We start from the raw sequence: 15,580 nt of genomic DNA, 5'->3' as shown, positions 1-15,580 counted from the left end.
TGTTGCTGTCCAGTTTCCCCAACACCATTTGTTGAAGAGACAGTCTTTTTCCCATTGGATATCCTTCCCTGTTTTGTCAAAGATTAACTGACCACATAGATGTGGGTTCATTTCTGGCTTTTCTATTATGTTCCATTAATCTATGTGTCTGTTTTTATGCCTGTTTGGATCACTGCAGCTTTGTAATATGACTTGAAGTGTGGGATTGTGATGCCTCCAGCTTTGCTTTTCTTTTTCAAGACTGCTTTGGCTATTTCGGGTCTTTTGTGGTTCCATACAAATTGTATAATTGTTCCAGCTCTGTGAAAAATGCTGTTGGTAGTGTGATAGGGATTGTGTTAAATGTGTAGGTTACTTTGGCTAGTATAGACATTCTAATAACATTTGTTCTTCCAATCCATAAGAATGGAATGTTTTTCCATTTCATTGTGTCATTTTCCATTTCTTTCATTAGTATTTTATAGTCTTCAGAGTACAGATCTTTTACCTCTTTAGCTAGGCTTATTCCTAGGTATCCCATAGTTTTTGATGCGATTGTAAATGCGATCAATTCCTTAATTTCTCCTCCTGCTGCTTCGTTATTGGTGTATAGAAATGCAACGGATTTCTGTACACTGGTTTTGTATCCTGTGACTTTACTGAATTTGTGTATTGGTTCTGGCAGTTTTCTGGTGGAATCTTGCAGGTTTTTCTCTATAAAGTGTTATGTCATCTGCAAACAGTGAAAGTTTGACTTCTTCCTTGCTGATTTGGATGCCTTTTCTTTTCGTTGTGTGACTGCTGTGGCTAGGACTTCCAGTAGTATGTTGAATAAAAGTGGTGAGAGTGGACACCTGGATCTTGTTCCTGATTTTAGGGGAAAGCTCTCAGTTTTTCCCCATTGAGGGTGATGTTAGCTGTGGGTTTTTCATAGATGGCCTTTATTATGTTGAGGTATGTTCACTCTAACCTGACTTTGTTGAGGGACTTTATCATGAATGGATGTCTTACTTTGTCACAAGATTTTTCTGCATCTATTAAGAGTATCATATGGTCTTATCCTCTCTTTATTTATGTGGTGTATCATGTTGATTAATTTGCAATTATCAAACATCCCTTACAAAGCACGAATATATCCCACTTGCCCATGGTGAATGATTCTTTTCATGTACTACTGGATTCGGTTTCTAGTATTTTATTGAGAATTTTTACATCCACGTTCTTCAGGGATATTGGTCTGTAGTTCTCTTTTTAGTGGAGTCTTTATCTAGTTGTGGTATCAGGGTAATGGTGGCCTCATACAATGAATTTGAAAGTTTTCCTTCCATTTGTATTTTTTGGAATAGTTTGAGAAGAGTAGGTATTAACTCCTCTTTATTTTTTATTTTAAATATAATTTATTGTCAAATTGGTTTCCATACAACACCCAGTCCTCATCCCAACAAGTGCCCTCCTCCATGCCCATCACCCACTTTCCCCTCTCCCCCACCCCCATCAACCCTCAGTTTGTTCTTAGTTTTTAAGGGTCCCTTACGGTTGCCTCCCTCCCTCTCTGTAACTTTTTTTCCCCCTTCCCTTCCAGCATGGTCTTCTGTTAAATTTCTCAAGATCCACATATGAACTCCTCTTTAAACGTTTGGTAGAATTCACCCGTGAAGCCGTCTGGCCTGGAATTTTGTTTATTGGAATATTTTTGATTACTGACTCAATTTCTTTGCTTGTTATCAGTCTGTTCAAGTTTTCTCTATTTTATGATTTCAGTGTTGGTAGCTTATATGTTTCTAGGAATGTATCCATTTCTTCCAGGTCGCCCCATTTGTTGCCATATAGATATTCATAATATTCTCTTATAACTATTTGTATTTCTGTGATGTTGGTTGTTATTTCTCCTCTCTCATTTGTGATTTTATTTATTTGGGTCTTTGCTTTTTTCCTTTTGATAAGCTCCTGGTTTCATTGATATGTTCTATTGGGTTTTATTTTGGTTCTATGTCATTTATTTCCTCTATTATTTCCTTCCTTCTGCTGGCTTTAAGCTTCATTTCTTGTTCTTTTTCTAACTCCTTTAGGTATAAGGTTAGGTGGTTTGTTTGAGATTTTTTCTTGCTTCTTGAGGTAGACCTATCTAGGTACTTCCCTCTTAGGAAGCATATAGACTTTTATATGCAACTTTTGTTGCATCCCAAAGGTGTTGGACCATCGTGTTTTCCTTTTCATTTAATTTTTTATTTCTTCTTTGATACCCTGATTGATCCATTCATTGTTTAGCAGCATGTTGTTTAATCTGCATGCATTTGTGGTATTTTCTTTTTAATGTTTATTTATTATTGAGAGACAGAGAGACACAGAGCACGAGCAGGGGTGGGGTAGAGAGGGGGGGAGACATAGAATCTGAAGCAGGCTCCAGGCTCTGAGCTGTCAGCACAGAGCCCAATGCGGGGCTCGAACTCACAAACTGTGAGATCATGACCTGAGCCGAAGTCAGTCGCTTAATCAACTGAGCCACCCAGGCGTCCCTGCATGTATTTGTGGTCTTTCCAAAGTTTTTCTTGTGGTTGACTTCTAGTTTCATAGCGTGTGGTCAGAAAAGGTGCATGGTATGACTTTGATCTTTTTGTTTTTTATGAGGCCTGATTTGTGACCCAAACGTGATCTATTTTTGAGAATGTCTCATGTGCACTTAAAAGGAATGTGTATTCTGCTGCTTTAGGATGGAATGCTTTAATTCAAATTCTGAATGTATCTGTTACATCCATCTGGTCCAGTGTGTCATTCAATGCCATTGTTTCCTTGTTGATTTTCAGCTTAGATGATCTGTCCATTGTTGTAAGTGGGGTGTTGAAATCCCCTACTATTATGGTATTATTATCAATGAGTTCCTTTATGTTTGTTAACTGACATATATTTGGGTGCTCCGTGTTGGGTGCATAAATATTTACAATTGTTTTATATTCTGTTTGGATATATTTTTTAGTATAATATAGTGCCCTTCTTCATGACTTCTTATAGTCTTTGTTTTTAAAATCTAGTTTGTCCGATGTAAGTATTGTTACTCCAGTTTTTTTTTGACATCCATTTTCATGATAAATATTTCTCCATCCCCTCACTTTCAATCTGCAGGTGTCTCTAAGTCTAGAATGAGTCTCTCGTAGGCAGCATACAGATGGATCTTGTTTTTTTTTTTTTAATCCAGTCTGACACCCTATGTCTTTTGACTGGAGTATTTAGTCCAGTCAAAGTAATTATTCAGACTAATTATTGATAGCAATGTATTTATTGCCATTTTATTACTTGTTTTATCAGTTTGTGGAGATTTTCTCTGATCCCTTCTTGTCTTTGTCACTTTTGGTCTTCCCTTTCCACTCAGAGTCCCTTTTAATATTTCTTGCAGGGCTGGTTTAGCGGTCATGAACTTCTATAGTTTTTGTTTGTCTGGGAAACTCTTGATCTTGCCTTCTATTCTGAATGATAGCCTTGCTGGATAGAGTGTTCTTGGCTACAGATTTTTCCCACTCAGCACTTTGAATATATCATGTCACTCCCTTCTGGCTTGCCTAGTTTCTGTTGAGAGTTCTGCAGCTAGCCTTGTTCTTTTGTCTTGCTGTTTTTAGGGTTTTTTCTTTATCATGGTATTTTGTAAATTTAATTACTGTATGTATAGGTGTTGGCCTGCTTTTGTGTATTTTTATGGGAGTTCTTTGTGCCTCCTGGATCTGGAAGTCTATTTCCTTCCCCAGTTTAGGAAAGTTTTCAGCTATTATTTCCTCAAATAAATTTTCTGCCCCCTTTTCTCTCTCTTCTTCTGGGACTCCTATAATATGAATGTTATTAGGTTTGATGGAGTCCCTGAGTTCCCTGAGTCTACTCTCCTGTTCCATACTTCTCTCCCTCTTTTGTTCAGCTTCATTACTGTCCATTACTTTGTTGTCTAGGTCACTAATTCATTCTTCTGCTTCCTCTAGCCTGCTGTTCACTACATCAGGTGTGTTTCCAATCTTGTTTATTGCACGCTTCATCTCTGAGTGATTCTTTTTAACTATTTGTGTCTGTGGTAAGGGTCTCACTTATGCCTTCCATTCTTTTCTCAAGCCCAGTGAGTATCTATATGATTGTTGCATTACATTCTCCATCAGGCATGTCATTTTTGTCTGTTTTACTTAGATCTCTGGCCATGACCTTGTCATGTTCTATCCTTTGGGATGAATTCCTCCATTTTTGCCTTTTGTCTCTGAATTCTTCTCTGTGTTAGAGAAGCCAGTTATATTGCCCGCTCCTGAAAGTAATGGCTTTATAAAAAGAGGCCACGTAGTGCCCAGGGCTGGTGCTTCAAGGAACATCTCCAATGTGTGCTGTGTGTGCTATGCTGCTGTGTTCTGGCTGGTCTACCCTCAGGCCAGTCATCTGCAGAGAATCTTCTAGCCTGGTGTGGGCAGTGTGTGGTCCCTGGCCTGCGTGTGGCAAGTTTTAACCATGTGTGCTCTTGTCTGCTTATGAAATGATACCCAATACCATCTCCACCGGAACTGAGACCCTGCAGAACTCTCTGGTCAGGGAATGTGGTGTGGTCACAGGCTTGTGCCGGTCTCCTTGGGGAGGGGCCTACCACCTTGGGACCAAGGCAAGCTTGAATGAGAAGGGCAATCCCACCACAGCAAAGGGGGAGGGGTCTTTGTATATGCAAGTTAGGCGGCCAGTGTCAGGGCTGAGCTGGTTCCCTCAGGTGGCTCTGTGTTTATGCTGAGGAGCAGGGAAAGGAAATGGCTCTGGCTGGCTCTTTTCTTCCCAAAGAGTTGTGTCTCCTTGAACTCTGCCTCTCAGGGATGCACTCCAAGAAGAGCAGAATAATCTCCCCCAGTGTGCCCCAGGCTGTCTTCAGATCACTGTTACCACGCTGTCTGTCTCCGGGTTGTTGCCTGCCTTCTCTACAAAAGAAGTGCAGTGCCCTCCAGGCTCTATCCCAGACAAGCTTCTCAACCTTTAAAGTCCAGGTTTTAAGCCTGGCTGGTTGCAAGAACTCATGAAATTCAGCCCCTCTTGTATGAAAGCCAATGGATAAACATTCTCCTTGTGCGTTCCCCTGTGGACTCCTCTCTCACTTGCCCGTTCTGTGACCCTGGCTCCTTCCTCTCCATACTACCTGTGATCCGCTTCTCCCCTAAACACATCTCCACACTTCCTACTTTCTTTGATTTGCCTTTTTCTCTCCCTTTAGTTGTGGAGTTTGTTCTGTCAGTCTTCAGGCCAATTTCTGGGGTACTTAGTATGATTTGGTAGTTATCCAGTTGTGTTTCCTGGGATGAGATGAGCCTAGGGTACTGATAGTCCACTGCCATTTTCTTGAACCCTACCTTACGTTCTTAAGAGGAAAATATTTAGCTGGGAGCTTGAGAAACCTTCAAAAGTGCCTTAAAAATTCTATTTCTTAAGTGCCTTAAAAATTTGTTTCTTCTAAAATATTGAGAAATCCAGAAGTAAGCATTCTGAGATAATATCATGGATCACAGACAGCACAAGAACCCAGGCTTCTTTGTATCTTTTCAATCCACTAAACTTAGCATAAGATGTTCTCCTTATTGCAGCGTGGCTTGGGCCATTATAGTTTTCAAAAAGATTTCCTGGAGAATTTAGATTTCTCTCTTGTTAATTATGATTAGCCAACTTACTTTACAAAAGGAAACTAAATGGCCCTCTGGTTCCCAAAAGATTTTTAATCTTTTAAAAGTCTAGTTAATGTAAAACTCTATTCTTGCTTACCTTGGCCTTCTTTAGTGTGATTGAAACATAACATCATCATTAGGGCAGTTGTTGCCCAAATACATGAGAAGTTCAGCTTCCTCTTCTCCAGCAGTATTTTTCTCACAGTGCCCTCAGAGAATGGAAAGTAACTATAGAAGAAAAAAGAAAAAGAATGAAAGGAATGGAGAAAGAAAGAAAATAGCTATTTATCAAGATTGTTATTAAAGTCAGAAACATGCTAAGATCACATGTATCCAGGGGTTTTAAACAAACTCCCTAATGACATCTAGAATAGTCTCAGATTAAAAACATCATATCTGAATGCTGTGTTTGGATAAAGGCAAGTGGAATAAAATCCTGCAACAATTTCCCTACTCCCCAAGATTCTGGTTGATGTTTACCAACATCTTCCTTTGGTTTAATCTCCTCTGCCTCTGACTTTTAGTTTACAAAAGTGACCCCTATTTCAAAGAAAAGCTTGTAACTATAAAGTTGATTACATAGCTCCAACAGAAAAAGATGGCAAAAAAAGGTCAAGAATGCTCTAATAATGTTGTTTTAATTAGATATAGCCAACCACATAAATCTCACATTCTTAGGATAAAAGCTGTTTTCCACAGAGCCAAAACAAGCTGCGGGTCCAGTGAGCTGTCCCAGGTACTGAACTTCTACCTTTAATTCTCTTCGATTCAGTAAAGCAAAAGCTTCTGTCTTTGTGCCTTAGTTATGCTATGACTACAGTATTGAGTTCTATTAAAAAGATAAAACTCTTAAAATAAAACTCTAGCCACTACAAAAAAGCTTTAAGTCCTTTTTTTTTAATTTTATTTTTTATTTTTTAAAATTTACATCCAAATTAGTTAGCATATAGTGAAACAATGATTTCAGGAGTAGATTCCTTAATGCCCCTTACCCATTTAGCCCATCCCCCATCCCACAACCCCTCCAACAACCCTCAGTTTGTTAAGTATATTTATTTATTTGGGGGGGGAGGGGCAGAAAGACAGGGAGAGAGAGAATCTCAAGCATGCTCTGCACTGTCACCGCAGAGCCTCATGAGGGGTTCGATCTCACCAACCATGAGATCATGACCTGAGCCAAAATCAAGAGTTGAACATTTAACCAACTGAGCCAGCCAGGCCCTCCCAATTTTTTTTTAAAAAGAGATTAAATTTATATTGGATGTATATTTAGAAACAAAAACAAGTCTGTCATTATTCATAGATCGTATCATTTTCTATGTAGGAATTCCAAAAGAATCAATAGTTAATTATTACAACTAAAAAATGAGCTCAGCAAAATTTCTGTATACAATAAATAGACAAAATCAACTTTGTGCTTATATATGTGCTGCAAACAAAATACTAATATATTATAGTTGAAACTTCAAAAAACATATAGTACCTAGGAACAAATCTTTAAAAATGTACAAGATCCCTACGGAAAAAAAAACTATAATAAATTAGTGACTGAAATTAGTAAAGACCTAAATAAATGGCAAGAGATCATATTCATGATTCATAAAACTCAAAGTCCCAATTCCTTGTGTGTGTGTGTGTGTGTGTGTGTGTGTGTGTGTGAATGTGCACACATATATGTGGACCATAACAACATGATTATAAAATTTGTACAAAAATGGTCAAGAATAGCTAGGACTGTATTTAAAGAGACAGGCAGGAGGACTTGCTCTATTGAATATATGCCAATAAGGTATAAAAGCTACTGATAAGGTGCTGATATTGGCTAACACATAAAGAAATAGACTCATAGGGGCGCCTGGGTGGCTCAGTCGGTTGAGCGTCCGACTTCAGCTCAGGTCACGATCTCACGGTTTGTGAGTTCGAGCCCTGCATCAGGCTCTGGGCTGATGGCTCAGAGCCTGGAGCCTGCTTCCGATTCTGTGTCTCCCTCTCTCTCTGCCCCTCCCCCATTCATGCTCTGTCTCTCTCTGTCTCAAAAATAAATAAACATTAAAAAAAAAGAAATAGATTCATAGAACAAGAGAGAAAACACAGAAATACACACACACACACACACACACACACACACACACACATTTGCATTAAGACAAAGAATGTGGGGGTACCTGGGTGGCTCAGTAGGTTGAGCATCCAACTCTTGATTTCAGCCCAGGTCATGATCCCAGAGTTGTGGGATTGAGCCCCACATCAGGTTCTGCACTGGGCATGGAGCCTGCTTTAGATTCTCTTTCTCTCCCTCTGCCCATCTCCCCCACTTGCACGCCCTCTCTCTCTTAAAAAAAAAAAAAGACAAAGAATGTGGAAGTAGAAAAATGACAATGTAGAAGAACCCAGCTTCCATGATCCCCCTCAAAGAACCACAATTGGACAGCTATCCATTAAAAAAAACAAAAAAACAAAAAAAAAAACAAAACAACTAATCATTTCTGGAAGACCTCCAGAGTCCACCTAAGAAGTTTAAGCAACACAGTGAAACAAACAAACAAAAAACTTGAAAGAGAAAGCAGACATCTTCATTTTGTCTTCATCATCCCATCCCACAAGCCAGCACTGTTCAGCACCAACAACTAACTTCCCAGCTAGAAAGAGTTCTCCCCAGGAAAGCAATACTGAAGCGAGTGACCAGCTTCCCCAGTCTCTCAGGGCACTGTGCAAAGGTCCCACTCTGTTTTCACCCCAGCCAGACTGGCAAAGCTGAGACACAGAGAGTTGGTTAGGAAGAAGAAAGAAAAGCAGAAGCTATTATTAACAGATGCACAGTGAGAATAATTGCAGTTCAGAAAGACCTGCTCTGCAGACAAACTCAGCACATTTTTCCACCAACAAAGCCAATGGCCAGCACAACCACCACAGACCCAGGTTTTTCCAGTTTTCTGTCCCATAAATATTCATGTTTGCTAAAGCCAGCCATATGAGTCTCTCTTTGCTCCCTTCCACTTCCTTGTTGGATCCCCGGAAGCACGCCAACAGTCATCCAAGCCCTCTATGGCTGTAAGAGTGGAAGATGACACTCTAGATTCCCCCCACTGACCCTCACTGCCATGCTCATGTTCATGCTTATGCTCATGCTCACAGCCCCTCCAGCTGTGCACCTCCACACACTTGCCTATCACCCACCTCCACTATAGCACACATGCCCCAGGGAAAAGTGTACAGCCACAGGTGAGCACACCAACAACCAAGGACTTCACAGCTGCTTGTGAGCCCAGATCAGTTCTGACTTCTGTCTCCAGCCAGCATTACTGTGCCCACCTGTTGCAAGTCCCTCCAGTTATGCATCTGGATGCCCCCAGTCCAGCACCCCCCATCATCAACCTCCATTGCAATACACGCACCCAGATGGAAAGCGTACAGCCACAGGAGCACATGCGAGTAGCCAGGGCCTCTACAGCTACCAGTAAGTCCATAGTTGACCTCGGCTCTTGCCACTTGCTTTGGCCTCCATCACCACGTGTGTCTCTGCAAATGGCTCCTGCCACTACATAGGAACCAGAAGCTGGCCCCTGCAGCCAAGTGTGTGCACACCGCTGGCTCTAGCCACCACTGCTGCTTACCCTGGTCCGTAGCTACTGGATTTGGAGATGCTGCTGAGGACCCCCAACGGCCCTTACAGCTACTGCAGCCCTCCTGTAGTGTTAGCCAAGGACCATACAATTGTCAATGCTGTGAAGTCCACTGGCCTGAACCGAAGATTATCATGTCCCCCAGAACCCAGTGCCACCACATATTCACACACTTGGCACCCTGTACCCTAGATCCATGATCCAGCATGCCCTCACACATGAGTGAAGGTTTCCTTTAAAGTCTGGAAGTCCATAAAGTCTGAAAGAGGTGACTGCTTTTTCAAATGTACAAGCACACATGCAAGACTATAGGGATCATGAAGAATCAGGGAAACATGACTCCACCAAAGGAGTCTCCAGTAAATCTCCAGTACTGGGCCCCAAAGAAATGAAGATCCAGAAATTACCTTACAAAAATATTCAAGTTATTTGTTCCACATATGGGCAGAGATCTACAAAAGAACAGAGATAATTTAATAACATCAGGGAAGCAATACAAGAACAAAATTAGAAGTTCAACAAAGAAATAGAAAACACAACAAAAACCAGACAGATAATGGAATAGAATAGAAAAGTAGGAAATGAACCCACAACTGTATGGTCAATTAATCTTTGACAAACAGGGAAGAATATCCAATGAGAAAAACACAGTCTCTTCAACAAAAGATGTTGGGAAAACTGGACAGCAACATGCAAACAAATAAATCTGGACCCCTTTTATACACCATACACAAAAATAAATTCAAAATAGATGAAAGGCCTAAATGTGAAGCAGGAAACCATTAAAATCCTAGAGGGGAACACAGGCAGTAACCTCTGTGACCTCAGCTGTGGCAACTTCTTACTAGGTATGTCTCCTGAGGCAAGGGAAATGAAAGCAAAAATAAACTATTGGGACGTCATCAAAATAAAAAGCTCCTAAAAAGCGAAGGAAACAATCAACAAAACTGAAAGGCAACCTACAGAATGGGAGAAGATATTTGCAAATGACATATCTGATAAATGGTTAGTATCCAAAATATATAAAGAACTTATAAAACTCAACACCCAAAAACAAATAATTTGGTAAAAATGGGCAGAAGACATGAATAGACATTTTTCCAAAGTGCACATCGAGATGGCCAACAGACACATGAAAAGATGCTCAACATCACTCATCATCAGGGAAATATAAATCAGAACTATCATGAGATATCACCTCACACCTGTCAGAATGGCGAAAATCAACAACACAAGAAGCAGATGTTAGCAAGGATGTAGAAAAAGGGGGTTCCTCTGTTGGTACAAATGCAAACTGGTGCAGCCACTGTGGAAAACAGGATGCAGGTTCTTCACAAAGATAAAACCAGAACTACCCTATGATCCAGCACTTGTACCATTATGTATTTACCCAAAGAATACAAAAATTCTAGTTCAAAGGGATACACACCCCCCCCCCAATGTTTGTAGCAGTAGTATCGATAAAAGCAAAATTATGGAAAATGCTCAAATGTCCAATGGCTGACGAATGGATAAAGAAGTAGTGTATATATACAATGGAATATTACTAAGCCTTCAAAAAGAATGAAATCTCGCCATTTGCAATGATGTGAATGAAGCTAGAGTGTATCAAGCTAAGTGAAATAAGTCAGTGGGGAAAGACAAACACCATATGATTTTATTTACATGTGGAATTGAAGAAACAAAACAAACAATTATAAGGGAAGAAAAGAGAGGAAAACCACGAAACAGACTCTTATCTATGGGAAGAAACTGATGGTTACTAGAGAGGAGGTAGGTGGGGGGATGGGGAAAATCGGTGATGGTGATTAAGGAGTGCACTTGTGATGAGCACCAAGTGTCATATGTAAGTGTTGAATCACTGTTTTTAACACCTGACACTAATATTACATGTATGGTAACTAAGTGGAATTTAAACAAAAACTTCATATGAATATAAAAAATAACATAAAAGGCGTAGCAAAAGGAGTAAAAAGGTAGAGTTTTCACATAAAAATTTGTAAATTATCTACACACTTCTGGAAAAGATTCTACTTTACTATTAATTTTTTTAAAATGTGTATTTTTGAGAGAGAGAGCATGGGGGAGGGGCAGAGACGGAGGGACACAAGGGGTCTGAAGCGGGCTCTGTGCTGACAGCAGAGAGCTGGATGTAGGGCTCAAACTCATGAAGTGTGAGACCTTGACCTGAGCCTAAGTCAGATGCTTAACCAACTGAGCCACCCAGGCACCCCCTTTTTTTTTTTTTTTTATTAATTTTTAAGTATAGATTAAATAGCTATAAGCACAGAACTATAACAAACTATGGTTAAAATGTTATATATCTTCTACTTAAATGAGAATTTTTAAAAATGATAAAATTGTCTGAGATATGATAAAAGAGCTCTCATATATTATTATTAAAAATCCAATATACGCAATATTATGTCTGTCTTATGTCTTGGGTGATGACCCAAGATAACGAGAGGCCTAGAGTTTTTCCCGAAGAAGAAAGCCAATTTACTACATTTAGTACTGACTTCTCTGCCATTTTTCTGTTAAAATACTGGTTTACTACACGGATTAAAATGGGCAGAGCATTGAGCATTCTATTTATTTCCAGGTGAATTCTTCACATATCCTGTCTTTTGAAAGTTCACCTCCACAAATTTTCTGTGACTATGTATCCTTGTAAATCCCAGTCATATAATTTCTTCCCACTGCCCTGGACAAATACAATGGCTTGTTGTGGATAATAAAAAGAGGCAGCTAATCCCATGAACCCAGGTGGATACACTGGCTTCTTTATTTTTGAACCTCTAGCCAAAAGAAGTTAAACAATGCCAGCAAAACCAATAACACCAAGTCTTGGAAAAAATCCAGGAGGTGCATTTGGGAGATATTTATACCTGTCTGGGATGTCTAACCCCCACTGAACCAAGCTCTGCATCTTGGGCTTAGTTTGTGAGTACATTTCCTGACACCACCTTGAATATGGCTTACCATAATGTCAGAGATGTGAGATGCTTTCTTCAAGATGGGTCCTTTGGCTCCTCTACATATTTAGATCGACCCTCGGAAATGGAGTAGAGTGAAAGCTCCTTAACCTTCATGGCAGTTTTGTGAAGTGAGTCCTTGTTAGGTGATGCATAGACTTTGACGGTGTGCACACTTAAGGCTGGCTGGCCCCACAGAACTCTGAATTACCTTGAACATGTTGTTGGCAGAGGTGGCTCTGGCTCACACATAGCAATAGTTCCTTTAAATGTAAATAGACTAAATTCTCCAATTAAAAGACATAGGGTTCCTGGGTGGATAAAGAACAAGACACATCTATATACTGCCTGCAAGAGGCTTACTTCAGAAGTCAGGACACACACAGACTGAAAGTGAAGGGATGGAAATAGATATTCCACACAAATGGAAACAAAACAAAAACTGGTGTAGCTATAGTCATATCAATGACATAGGCAGACAGAGAAAGACAAATACCATATGACTTCATTTATATGTGAAATATAAAAAAATAAAACAAAACAAAACTTCTAATTATAGATACAGAAAGCAGATTGGTGTTTGCTAGAGGGGAGTTGCTTGGTGGTGGGGAGGGCAAAATGGGTAGAGAATTTAATAAGTACAAACTTCCAGCTGTAAAATAGATAATGGGGATGTAGTATACAGTATGAGAAATATGATCAATAATATTGTATTAACTTTGTGAATGACAAGGCACCTGTTGTAGTGACCATTTTGCAATGTATATGACTATCAAATGACTTATGTTGCACAACTGAAATTAATATAATATCATCTGTCAATTATACTCCAATAAATGTTTTTAAAAAGAACAATGTAAGGGCAGGACAGATGCTGGGAAGTTGCTGAAGTAGTAGGACCCGATGCTCATTCCATCCCACATTGACAACTAGATATCTGAGTGAATAAACAAAAGAGCGATCTGAAGACTCTCAGAAAAAAATTCCACAACTACATGTAGAAAAGAAACCGTATTGGAGAGTTTAGGAAGAGCAGAAACAGTGGTCAGAAGTTGCCCCCAGGAGTGAGGAAGCTGCAGGCACAAAGATGGAAAACATCAAGGAACCCACACAGGGAAAATGAATCGCCATAACGTCTGGCTTTGAAAACTAGAAAGGGCTGAGCTCTGTGTTTGTATAACCTGTGGGTTTTGGAGCCTGGAGTTTTAAAAGGCTGCTGACTCAGCACCAGGCAAATCAGGAGGCCTAGTGATGGCTGGGTCCCCACTCTTAAAGAGACAACAGCCACAGGAGAAGCAACAGAATCAACAGTTTGCACAGCGCCTGGGGAAAATATAAGGAAGATCCATTTATAAGGATTTTAGAGCATGCTAGGGGTCTTCTCCAGGAACAATGCAGCTGGCAGGTGCCATTTCCCTCCCCTGAACCCAGCATAAATGTAGAGCCACCTGCCATAGGTGGTGCTGCACAGACAATTGCTACCTAATCTGCTGGCAGTGTGCCTAACTCAGAATGAGTTTGGGGCCCTCCTGCAAGCATTCTCAAGCCCACGTGGGTTCCAGAGGCCACTACCCGTTCAGTGGTGGTGGTGACCGCACGGCAGCCAGTGAGCAGGAGTTTGGAGACAGAAATAGATCACTCACTCTGAAGGAGGCCAGCTGTCACATTGTGAGGAGTAGCCCGGGTGGTGAGGAAATGAAACCCCTGCCAACAGCCATTTGAATGAGTTTAGAAGTGCATCCTCCAGCCCCCAGTCTAGCCTTCAGATGACTGCAGCCCAGGTCACAGACCCAAAACCAACAGCTGAGCTGCTCTCAGATTCCTGATCTGCAGAAACTATGTGAGGGCGTTCCCTTGGCCTTTGGACTTGGATGCCTGTTTCCTCCCCCAGATTAGTCTGTCTGTTTGTTTTCCTTTACAGGGCTACTCCAAGGAGCAAATCAAAGCACACTTGGTGGAAGTTCCAAAATATCACTGCGAGGAGGGAAATAAAATAACCAAAGTCACAAGAGAGAGAAAGTAACACTCTCAAAAAAAAAAAAAACACCTCCTGAAGGGCCAGGCCCTGGACAGTGTATGACCCTCCTTTAATATAGCAGTGCTCGCAGGTGCAGAGCACACAACAAGCTTTTAAAATACCCAAGGGACAGAAAACTAGCCAAAATGATGAAACAGAAGAATTCTCCCCAGAAGAAATTCCAAGAGGTAGTGACAGCCAATGAATTGAACAAAACTGATTTAAGCAATATAACTGAACAAGAATTTAGAATAATAGTCATAAAATTAATCGCTGGGTTGAAAAGCATAGAGGACAGCAGAGAATCTATTGCTATGAGATCAAGAGACTAAAAAATAGTTCTGATGAAATAAAATGCTATAAATGAGGTGCAAAATAAAATGGAGGCGACTACAGCGCGGATTGAAGAGGCAGAGGGGAGACAGAATAGGTGAATTAGAAGATAAAATTATGGAAAAAGAGGAAGCTGAGAAAAAAAGAGATTAAAAAAATCTAGGATTACAAGGGGAGAATTAGAGAACTAAGTGATGCAATCAAATGGAACAATATCCCTATTATAGGAATTCCAGAAGAAGAAGAGAGAGAAAGGGGCTGAAGGTGTACTTGAACAAATCATAGCTGAGAACTTCTCCCATCTGGGGAAGGAAACAGACATTGAAATTCAAGAGGCACAGAGAACTCCCTTCACATGTAACTTGAATCGATCTTCTGCACGATATTATCATAGTAAAACTGGCAAAATACAAAAATAGACAGTTCTGAAAGCAGCTAGGGATAAACGGGCCTTAACATGCAAAGGCAGACACATAAGGGTAGTAGCAGACCTATCTACTGAAACTTGGCAGGCCAGAAAGGAATGGCAGGAAATCTTCAATGTGATGAAAAGAAAAAATATGCAGCTGAGAATCCTTTATCCAGCAAGTCTGTCATTCAGAATAGAAGGAGAGATAAAGGTCTTCCCAAACAAACAAAAACTGAAGGAATTCATCACCACCAAACCAGCCCTACAAGAGATCCTAAGGGGAACTCTGTGAGTGAAATGTTGCAAGGACCACAAAGTACCAGAGACACCACTACAAGCATGAAACCTGCAGATAACACAATGACTCTAAACCCATATCTTTCAATAATAACAATGAATGTAAATGGACTAAATGCTCCAATCAAAAGACAAAGGGTATCAGAATGGATAAAAAAACCAAGACCCATCTATTTGCTACCTACAAGAGACTCATTTTAGACCTGAGGACACCTACAGATTGAAAGTGAGGGGATGGAGAACTATCTATCATGCTACTGGAAGTCAAAAGAAAGCTGGAGTAGCCATAC

General features: G+C 40.3%; 1 pseudogene; it reads right to left on the bottom strand.

Annotated features, from left to right (window-relative positions):
* Positions 1 to 11,847: 11,847 nt before the first annotated feature.
* On the bottom strand, positions 11,848 to 12,454 carry LOC109271853 (MICOS complex subunit MIC26-like; annotated as a pseudogene).
* Positions 12,455 to 15,580: the final 3,126 nt, after the last annotated feature.

Source organism: Panthera pardus, unplaced genomic scaffold, assembly GCF_024362965.1.
Source record: "Panthera pardus isolate Hobbes unplaced genomic scaffold, ASM2436296v1 HiC_scaffold_11, whole genome shotgun sequence".
In the NCBI taxonomy this organism is placed as follows: Eukaryota; Metazoa; Chordata; class Mammalia; order Carnivora; family Felidae; genus Panthera; species Panthera pardus.
Note: the sequence above shows the minus strand (reverse complement) of the source record. Positions and strands in the feature narration are given on the sequence as shown.